Below are 10,285 nucleotides of genomic sequence, written 5' to 3'. Positions count from 1 at the left end.
CCCTTCTGGGCAGTGGGATTTCAGATGAGTCCTTTCACTGTGAAACGTGTCCCCTATGGTCTCCCTCATAGGTTTGCTGAGAGGTTTAGGTGAGATCTTGGAAATGAGAGCCCTGCCCGGGACGGGCCCACCGGGTGTGCGAACCCTCATGTTCCCTCCCCTCATGTGCTCGCTGAAAACTGCAGCAGGTCCCACGTGCAAGTGTGGGGTCTGCAGGGCAGAGGACCAGTCTTGGCTGGACCTGGGGAGTGAGGAAGGCATGGAGTCCTTCCCACGCACAAACGGTTCTGAGCACCCCAAAGCCTCTGACAATAGCAGATACATTCAGCTGGGGCTCAGGAGAAGGCAGGGCGCATGGGGACAACAGAACGGACCATTCCAACCAAGGCAGGAGCCCAGAGCCAGAAGCAGGTGTCCACTAGGGTGGGCATTGTGAGGAGAGCACGGGGAACCCACAGTCCTGGGTTGGAATCCCAGCTCTGCCACTGACTTCCTGGCCTGGTGACCTGGGGCACCGGACTCATCTCTCTGAGCGTTGGTTTCCTTGTCTGTGAAATGGGTGAAGGTGGGGGTGGCATTTTCTGGTGCGTGATCGTTATGGAGATCAGAGGTGATGATGGCATAGACCCCACCACGGGTCTACATGCAGCAGTCACCCAGTTAACTGACATCATGGCCCATTCATGGTTTCCCTTGTGTCCAAGGTCATAAGCACCAGAGAAGCTGGATCCCAGCACCTGTGACCTTCTTCCTGATGCTCTTCCTCCTTCTCCTCTTCCTCCTTGTCCGACACCAGCACCAGAAAAAATGCTGTAAGTCAAGTAAGTAGACGATGGGGAGCTCTGGTCTACCTGAGACGTGAGACCCAACTCTGAAGATACAAAGTGGCTTCTTAGAGCACTGCCAAAATATGGCACCAAAACAGAAAGAACAGCACAGCCTTGCTCATTGGCTAAATCCATGGGCTATTTCTCTAGCATCCTATCCCTCAGCTTGGCAACATCTGACCTCACCCCTCTTTCAGAGGTGATACATGCAGGCTACTGGGACATCATGTCTCAGTGGGTATTTCTACACTTGATCTTAGCCAAAAGGCCGAGAAGCGATCAGTGGGTATTTCTGATACCACATGGGCCCCTCCTTCTTGGTCCCTTCCTTTGGGTCCTTTGAACTGTTGGTTGTCCATGTCTCATAATGGCAATGCTGCCAGGGACAGTTGTACAGTTTGTGCACTGCACAATAGGCATAATGGGATTTAAGACCCTACTGGTGGCTTCTGAGCACCGTGCCTCTTCTTATTCACACAAAGGCACTCTGTTGAATGGTCTGTCCATGAACAGAGATCCTCAGCCTGGCTTTTGCTCTGTTTACTCTCTTCCCTCTGGTTATGTGGATTTAGATGCAATGGAACTACACAATCATGTGCTTTGAGTGTAATGATGTGTCATTTGTCTCCTAGTCCCGCAGGAAGCTCACCTGAACATCATGTCGACCTCACTATGAGACAACTCCCTATTTGATGTTGTCACGTTTATTTAATCCCAGGTACAGCTGGACCATCTCCAGGCTCATAATTCCACAATTATTTCCAGCCTCAGATATCCAAGCTCCTGTGAGCCATCTCTGCTTGTCGGCCCAGTGGGCCTTTCAATGTCCCATGCGCCAAGTCTCCAATCTCCCCAGAAGAGTTTTCTTACCCTCGATATTTAGTACTTCCCCAAGTCCGTCTAGAGACACTTTGTTCATCACAGCTCGGAGGGGGTTGCCAATGGCCTCTAGGGGCCAGGTGTGCTGCTGCACATCCCACGACGTGTAGGACAGCATCCCCACCCAGAGCAAAGAGGGACTGGCCAGCTGTGCTGACACTCAGGGTGGAGGAGCTGTTGTAACAGAAGCAGGCTCTCCCCTGTCCCCTCCACTGCACTTACCCCTCCCCCAAATCATGGCTTCCTTGTTTGTGGGCAGCTCCTACCCCACAGCCATGAATTCCTTGAGCACAGGGTGCTGATCTGTCCTCTTCTTGGCCACCTGGCAAGTGCCCTGTCTCTATTTGTCTGTCTGTCTATGAGCATATGGGTGCAGACTGAAGTGGTTGAACCAAATCCTACAGACTGAGTTTCCCCCAACCTTAGTTCATTTATTCATTCAGGGAGGTGACAAATCCTTATGAGGAATCTATGTTTGGCAAGGCTCTGTCTTAGACTGGGTGATAGAAACACAAGCAAACCATGTCCCAACCGGGAATCCATCCAAGTGATCATTTAGGTCTTAAAATCGACCTTGGCTTCCGGGTGGACTTGTAAGTGAAGAGGGTCAAGGTGGAGGTCAGCCGCCCTCCTTGTTTCCCCCAGCAGAGCCCTGACAGTGAGTCCACTGGGGTGACTGTGTCCCAGGGGGAACCACTCAGCCTTCAAGGGGGAGCGGCCCCTTTTCCTTCCCTGTGTCGGACGGACTGCTGGACACAATGGACAGTAAGGGGAACAGGATGGTCAGGTGCGTCCTTGCTGCTCCCGGAACCCTGGCTCCCCACCCATCACACACCTGACTCCCATTCTCCCACCCTCCAGGCCATGGCATCTGAAGACCCCCAGGATGTGACCCACACCCAGAGGAACAGCTTGAATCTCGGACAGGAGACAAGTGCACCCCCTTCCTCCCAGTCAATGGAGGCCCCAGCAGAGCCCAGTGAGTGTGCTGCTCTGCCCATGCACTAGCCCAGGAAGGACCCAGACCCCACGCTCCCGGGAAGGGGACTGTAGAAACGCCAGGAGGCTGTGGCCCTGAGGCCCACCCCATGGACACTCAGCTAACACCCCTTGGCCTGGGGACCTCTCATAAGCAAGCAGGATATCCTGGAGCATTAGAAATCACTTAATTCTGCTGTAGATAAAAAAAATACCAGCTCCATATCTTCGGACATAAAGCAAAACCCTTCTAAAAACCCGCGGCAAGAGAAGCAAACCACAAATGAAGATAAGACTTTTTCTTACATAAATGACAACGGAAATATTCTACATTGATGCACAGTTTCACTAAATGGTCAAGTAAATGCTACAGGCCAAAGGGAAAATTATGAATGAAATTATTACAAAGAAAAGAGCACCTGAAAATCAGGGGCTTAGGCAACATCTATAGAAGTCAGAAAAAGAACAGCAAATTCATCCCATGGCACTGGGTGAAAATGATAATATATACTGGTCATGAAGGATAAAAGAGATAAAAATCAGTTGTATGAGCTTGGGCTGCCTTAACAAGGTACCATGGACTGGGGTTTGGGGGGAGGAGGGCTGACGACAAAGAAATCTATTTCTTCACAGTTCTGGAGGCTGAAGCCTGAACCCAAGGTGCTGACAGGGCTGTTGTCCTTGGAGAGCTCTCCCTGCGGCTAAAGGACGCCTGCTCACGTGGCCTTTCCTCTGTGTGCCGTGTGAGGTGGAGAGAGATCTCTGCTGTCTCTTCTTATAGGGTCGCCACCCTCTTTAATCTGGGCATGACCCTATGATCTCATGAGCATTCCTCTGTAGAGGCCCCGTCTCCAAACACAGCCAGCCCCGGAGTTAGGTCAGCAGCACGCACTGAAGTGGGGGGGAGGGCATAAACATTTCATGTCATTCCATCCCAACAGTGACGCCCCCAAAATCTACACTCGTTCCAGCATCATCGATCAATCTAAAATCCAGAGTCGATTCTGAATTATCCTGTAAGTCAGACATGGGTGAGGTTCGGGGCACAATGTCTTCGAAAGCAGAATTCCTGTGCAGGTGTGGTGAGCCCGTGACCCAGACCAGTGACGTGCCCGCCCCCAGAGGGAGTGATGGAAAAGAAGAAAAAGGGGACCACGTTCAAAACTGAGTAAAGCAACTTGCACAGATCTTAAGGCTCTGGAATGAACAGAGCCTTGGCTCGACACGCTGCCCGCCAGGCCTTCTGGGGCGCCACCTCCATGGCTGGGGGGCTGCAGGGCCCTTCCCTCTGTGAGGGCCCCACTCCCAAGGCCTCGAGCAGAGCCTGCCCAGGGGAAACCAAGCCAGTAGCCCAAACTCTGAAACCACGGGGCCAGCCCTGCCCATCTCTGAACTGAGTTTGCCGTCGTCCTTCTCTTTCCCTGAAAACCAGCACATAGCCGGCTGACAAGGAAGCCTATGGTCGCATCCTGCAGAATCTGAGAAGTCTGACAGCTTTCACTCCTCCCTCCCGTCTCATCCCCTTCCATGCCCCTGGGCTGCGTTTTTGCTCCCACAGGTGCTTTCACCTTGGCTCCCCTTGCTCTCCCAAACCCTTTCCCTCATTTGTCCAAAGAATCTTCCAGGTCTCCCTTCGGAGTCTGTAGCTGAACAATTCATTCTCCAGAGTCCTCAGTCTCTCATGGTTCCTCTCCACTCTGGTCTCCCCATCCCCCTTCATTTTTCCTTTCCTTCTCCTAATGTCCTCCCTGCTCTTCCTTCCGTCCCACAGGCAAGTGAAACCATATAATTGACTTTCTCTGCGTGACTTGTTTCACTCAGCACAATCCCCTCCAGCTCCGTCCATGCTGAAGCAACAGCTGGGTACTCATCCTTTCTGATCAGAAACGAGCTGAGGGATTCGGGGGGGGAGGGCGGGTGAGCCCGGTGGTGGGTATTCAGGAGGACACGGATGGCAGGGAGCACTGGGTCACACGCAAGCAGTGCAACTTCGAACACTGCAGCAGACACTGACGGCGGACTGTGTGGTCACTAACGTACAACAAACTCATTCCTCCCGTCTCCTGGCTCCTCCGGAATTTCGCCGTGAGCGCCCACACGGGAGCGCTCCAGGCACACGTCAAGCGCCACCGCCAAGCGCGCCAAATTCTGCAGCTCCCTCGGCCTGCGCCCCGCTGACCTCTGGACAGGGTCCAGCCATGCTCTCTGCCCCTCCGTCCCAAGGGTCCCGTTTTCTCCCTGGTGCAGTGCCTCGTTCCTCATTGTGGCCGAGGCCGGCGGGAGTGGACTTCGCGGGCCACGTCTCCGCCAGCAGCTGGGACGCACGCAGCATTTCCAAACCCCTCCAGCCGCCCCCACCTCTTTTCTGTTTGGCTGCCAGTCTGCAGCCTCTGCTCCGGCTTCTGTGGCGCATGTCACAGACCACAGAAGTCTCCACGAACTGCGACGGGGGGGGAGGGTGTCTGGCAGGGGCCTCCCCACCCACCCCCGTGGTGCAGACAGCCCCCTCTTGCTGTGCGCCTTTCCCTGGTGTGAGCGCGCGGACAGAGAGACACCCTCGGAGCTCCCTGGACTCTCTCCTGAGGGCACTGCTCTAACCAAACCTGGACCACGCTTACAACCTCATTCTGTCCTAATTGCTTCCTTAGACGCCCTGTTTCCCAGTACAGCCAGGCTGGGGTCTGAGGCCTCAACTTACGACTCTGGGGAAAGAACATAAGCATCCAGTCCCATAACATTAATAAAGCCACAAACATTTATCAGCGAGTATTCCCAGAGCGTGTAAAGTCCTAGTGACCCTCGATAAGAAACAGAGAAAAGACACCAAGAACCCGCATCAGTAATGAAATATGGGACATCAGTACAAATCCCGCAGGTTTTATGGTGTCAACCTAGATAAAAGAGGTAAACCGAGGCAAGCTGGATTACGAAAGATAGAGTGCATCTGGGAACAGCAGAGGACTTGTACTTTGGGATGTGGAAACTCGCACACGATCTAAGGGCGAGTCTGCTGAGGGTTTGGGGCTGACTGTGTCTGGGGAAGAGAACAAAAAGGAGGGAGTTCAACCTGAGACCAGGCGGACACTTCCTGGCTTGAGTCTGGGAGAAGCTCTTGGTGGATGACCCATGGTCAGGGAATGGGTTTCCCTTTTCACTAAAACCAGGCATTTACAGGAAATCAATGTCTCTGACCTTGAGTGTCACCGGCTACGGACACGTGCATGAGACTCTGCACGCGCGCCCTCCGGTCCCCTTCCGGACGGAGTCCTTTCAGGAGAGATGTGAGCGGACCTTAGAAGACCTTCATCCAATGTGGATAAAATGGACCAGGACCCCAGAAACAGTTCTAAAACCAGCTCGTGAATAAGTAGAAAACCTGAATCACCTTTTGAGCTCTTTAATAAAGTCCCTCTGAAAATGAAACTCGTCCCACAAAACTAACTCCAGGTCCCACAAATCCCAAGGTTCATAGAACAGACACATTCCCAAACATTTTCATGGGCTCGCGTGAAGACCCAACAAGAAAACTGAAAGAGAGAGACATTGCACTTCCCTCTCCCACATAGAATGAGAAGTAAGATAACTTTTAAAAGGGGGGGGGAATGGGGTGCCTGGGGGGCTCAGGCTGCTGAGGTCTGACTCTTGCTTTCAGCTCAGGTCATGACCTCGGGGTCAAACATCCAGCCCCAAGTCCAGCTCAGGCTGGGCTGGGTGTGGAGTCGGCTTGGGATTCTCTCTCTCTCCCTCTCTGTCTGCCCTCCCCCACCCCTTGTGCGCATTCTCTCTCTCTCCAGAAAAGGAAAACATAAAAAATAAAAGTAAAAAATGGGGGAGAATATCTGATTTCAACATTACTGCTCAATTCACATAGGCAATGGTTGGTAGAAAAATATTTTACTAAAGATCAACTTTTCCCCAACAAATCAGGACTTTCATCTACCCATTGTCCCACAGCGTGCAGGAAGGACCCAAAATCGGGAGGAAAACTCGGAGCCAGAAACAAGGGGCACGGAGGAGCCAGGAGGAACTCACACAGATATTCCCAAGAAGTGAGGGTACGGACAGAGTCACGGGAAAACAGAGAAGTCCTTGGAGGCTGAGACAGAAAGAGAGCCCACGCTCCAGGGCCAGGAGAGGGGTTGTGTTCCCTTCCCTCTGTGCTGGTATCTCTCCTCTGGGCTCATTGTCACCATGACCTTGACCTGAGCCATTCAAAGACGTCACAAGAGTGTCTGTGCTGACATGAGCTCCCCAGCTCAGCAGGAACCCACATCCCCTACAGCAGCTCTGGGTCTGGGGACCTGTCCATAGTGAGGACCCAAGGGTGTGATGGAGATAAAGGAGACCCATGGGGGAGGCTCTGGGAGGGAAGGACCTGCCCTGGTCTCCTCACCCGGATGGGCCATCTTAGGAAGCCTCGGGGTACCCCTGCTCTACCATCATGAACACCAGAGCCAGGCTGGGCGTGGGGAGGGGCTGTTCCCCTTCCTGGGGACTGCTGAGGTGACAACCCTGTGACAGGCAGGACTGGCCTCTGTGTGGCCACCCCCGTGTGTCTGTCTGTCTTGTGGTCACAGTGGTCCCTCCATCTGCACAGGCGGAACCAGAAAGAGGAGACGCCATGACCCCCACCCTCACAGCCCTGCTCTGTCTCCGTGAGATCTGAGGAGGGGAGGGGACAACCTAGTCTGGAAGGGACCCACCCCACAGACAGGCCCTGGTCTGTCGGAGAACCCAGGCTCAGGAGGCTCAAGGGGAGGAGGGGATCTGCTAGCATTCAGGGCAAACCTCTCACAGGGACTCTCTTCCAGGGCTGAGTGTGTTCCCCAGGACCAGAGTGCAGACAGGTGAGTCCGTCCCTAGGGGTCCCATTCCCACCTCCTCATTGGGGACAGGGGTCACCCACCAGGCAGCAGGGGATGGAGAACAGAAGTTCTGGGCTGACCGAGGGGAATGTCTGTGGATTTGGTGCTGAGCTGGGACCAGAGGGTGGGGAAGGTCTGTGTCCCAGCCTCTGTTTCCTTCCAGGGACCCTCCCCAAACCCACCATCTGGGCTGAGCCAGGCTCTGTAATGCCTTGGGGGACACATGTGACCATCTGGTGTTGGTGAGGCCGGAGGCCCAGGAGTACCGCCTGCGTAAAGAGGGAAAGTTAGTGACCTAGGACACACGGAAGATACTGGAGCCCAGGGACAAGGCCAACTTCTCCATCACACACATGACAGATGTATATGCGGGAAGATACCGCTGTGACTATCTCAGTCCCACCAGCTGGTCAGAGCTCAGTGGCCCCCTGGAGCTGGTGGTGACAGGTGCGAGCCCACTCAGAGTCCCATCCCCAGGCTCTGCCCTCAGGAAGGGGGTGGGCTCTCTGGGGTCTCCCTCTCACACCCCTGCCTGGGGATAATGTGGGGGATCTGATCCGCATTTAACACCACCCCCTCCTCCTCTTTTAGGATTGCTGGACAAACCGCGGCTCTCAGCCCAGCCCAGCCCTGTTGTGACCTCAGGAGGGAATGTGACCCTCCAGTGCGCCTCACCAAAGGGATCCCACAGGTTTGTCCTGATGAAGAAAGGAGAAGGCCAGCCCTCCTGGACCTTGGACTCCTAGCCAGCCCCTGTGGGGGAACCCAGACCCTGTTCCCTGTGAGCCCTGTGACCCCCGGTCTCAGGTGGACGTCAGATGCTATGGATATTACAGCAACACCCCCAGGTGTGGTCCTAGCCCAGTGACCCCCTGGGCCTGCTGTCTCAGGTGAGGAGCCCAATCCTGTCGCTTCTGTGTCCTGATGATCTACTCAGGGCTCTATTACCTGGGCTGGGATGGGAGGGAGGGGCTCCAAGGAGCATCACTCAAAGGGAGATCTGCCCCTCAGCTCAAAGGCGGCCAACAGAGGCCCTGCACCCCTGCTCACCTTTTGTCCCTCTTCTGGGAATAACGGTGCCCGATGGGCAGCTGGAAGGTCTTGGGGAGTCCACGGGGCAGGTACAGGAGAAGTCTAGTGAGACGGGGACTCCTGGGTCAGCCCCAAACCCCCATCCACAGGACCTCTCAACATCAGGGCATCCCTGTGGTCTGTTTGCTCAGAAGGAGCACACACCACCGCACGTCCGTTCTGAGAGCCCCTCAGAGGATCTAATGCCCCCTCACATACTCGGGAACAGTCTTGTGTTTCACAGGGGCTGAGAGCCCAGCAGAGACACCTGGGGCCACATGACTCTGAGGCTGGGCCACAGGGAACAGAGCGGGAGCAGAGACAGGGTCTCTGGGAGAAGCTCCAGAGCCCACCCAGCTACTGTCCAGGATCCTCTAGAGACCCAGTCCCGGACTGCAACCCCCCATCCTCAGGCCCCGGGTCCACAGCTGCTGAGTCACGGGGCTTCTGTGCAGGGGTAATAGTTTCGCAGTCTCTCAGGAGGAGGGCTGGGAGTCAGGTGAGTCATGGCAGGGCCATCATGGGGCTCCAGGGGCTCCAAGGCCCACAGAGGAGGGCTGCATGGTCAGGGCAGAGGGAGAGGCTGGGGGCCAGGCCGGAGAGCAGCAGCCAGGGTAGGTGAGCGGGGAGCTCAGGAGCCTACCTCCTCCCCTCCCAGTCTTTGGATTGTGAGGTATGGGGGGGACTCACCTGAGGGGGCGTTCTCAGTGTCGCTGAGATGATGATCTGGGCCAGGTTCCTGCTCCTGGGTGAGGAGTCCCTGCTGTCCCTGTCCCCTCCGAGCAGAAAAGGTCAGCTCGGTGCCCTGTCAACAGGGAAGTATGAGACAGGATGCCTTAAAGGGTTCCCAAGGCGCGGTTCACAGAGGAAGGTCCACCCAGGAGGGCGTGGGAATAGGCGGGACCTCCTGCCCCAGGAAGCCTGATCCCTGAAGTCTCCGGCAGGACTGAGGACGAGGGTCAGAGAGGCAGGGACCTAGATGCCAGGACGCTGAGATGCCACCCACTGACTTCCTGGTGTCTCCCGCTCAGAAGCCCGGCGCTGGCTACCAGCCGGGGGCAGGGGTGAGGTAGCCGCTGCCCGCGAGGCCGGCCAAGGGCGTCCAGGGGCGGGGTCTGCAGGACTCCCCTCTCCTGGGAGGCGGAGCTTCTGAGAAAGGCGCCCCCTCCGTAAAGGGGGGAAGGGGCTGCTGCTGCGATCCCATTTCTGACCTGCACCGCTGCCTCTGCCAGGACCTGGGATCTGGGAAGGGCTGGGAAGCCGAGGGGGATGGGGCGCGGGAGATTGTGTCCCTCAGGCCCGGGTCTCAGCAGAGCAGGAGGAAGACAGAGATTAGAAAATCCCCCCATTGATTGAGCGTCTCAGACCCTCCTCATTCCACACGAAACTGTGCGTTTTCTCCTAAAAACCACCTGCCCCTCGTCAGCGCACCGCAACGCCTAGGCCCCCAGCCCGGTTTGGAGAACGTGTGCGAGAGAGGAGAGAGAGGGGCGGGTGTGCCGCCCTTGGGGTCCAGGCCTGACCCGCGCCCAGGGAGGATGCGGGGACTCTGGGACAGTTGCAGAGGACACGCAGACGCCTCCTTGGCCGCTCTTCTTCCCATTTCCAAGAGACCCGAGTATGCAGCCCCTCCCCCACACTGGGGAGCCGCTGAGCGCTCTCACC

At 55.9% G+C, this 10,285-nt stretch overlaps 1 pseudogene; it reads left to right on the top strand.

Moving 5' to 3' along the window:
- The first annotated feature begins 7,305 nt into the window (after positions 1-7,305).
- On the top strand, positions 7,306-8,309 carry LOC111140059 (annotated as a pseudogene).
- Positions 8,310-10,285: the final 1,976 nt, after the last annotated feature.

The sequence above is a fragment of the Enhydra lutris genome, unplaced genomic scaffold (assembly GCF_002288905.1).
Source record: "Enhydra lutris kenyoni isolate GAN:26980312 unplaced genomic scaffold, ASM228890v2 scaffoldscaffold147, whole genome shotgun sequence".
Taxonomy (NCBI): Eukaryota; Metazoa; Chordata; class Mammalia; order Carnivora; family Mustelidae; genus Enhydra; species Enhydra lutris.
The sequence above is the reverse complement of the archived record's forward strand: the minus strand, read 5'-3'. Positions and strand labels throughout refer to the sequence as shown.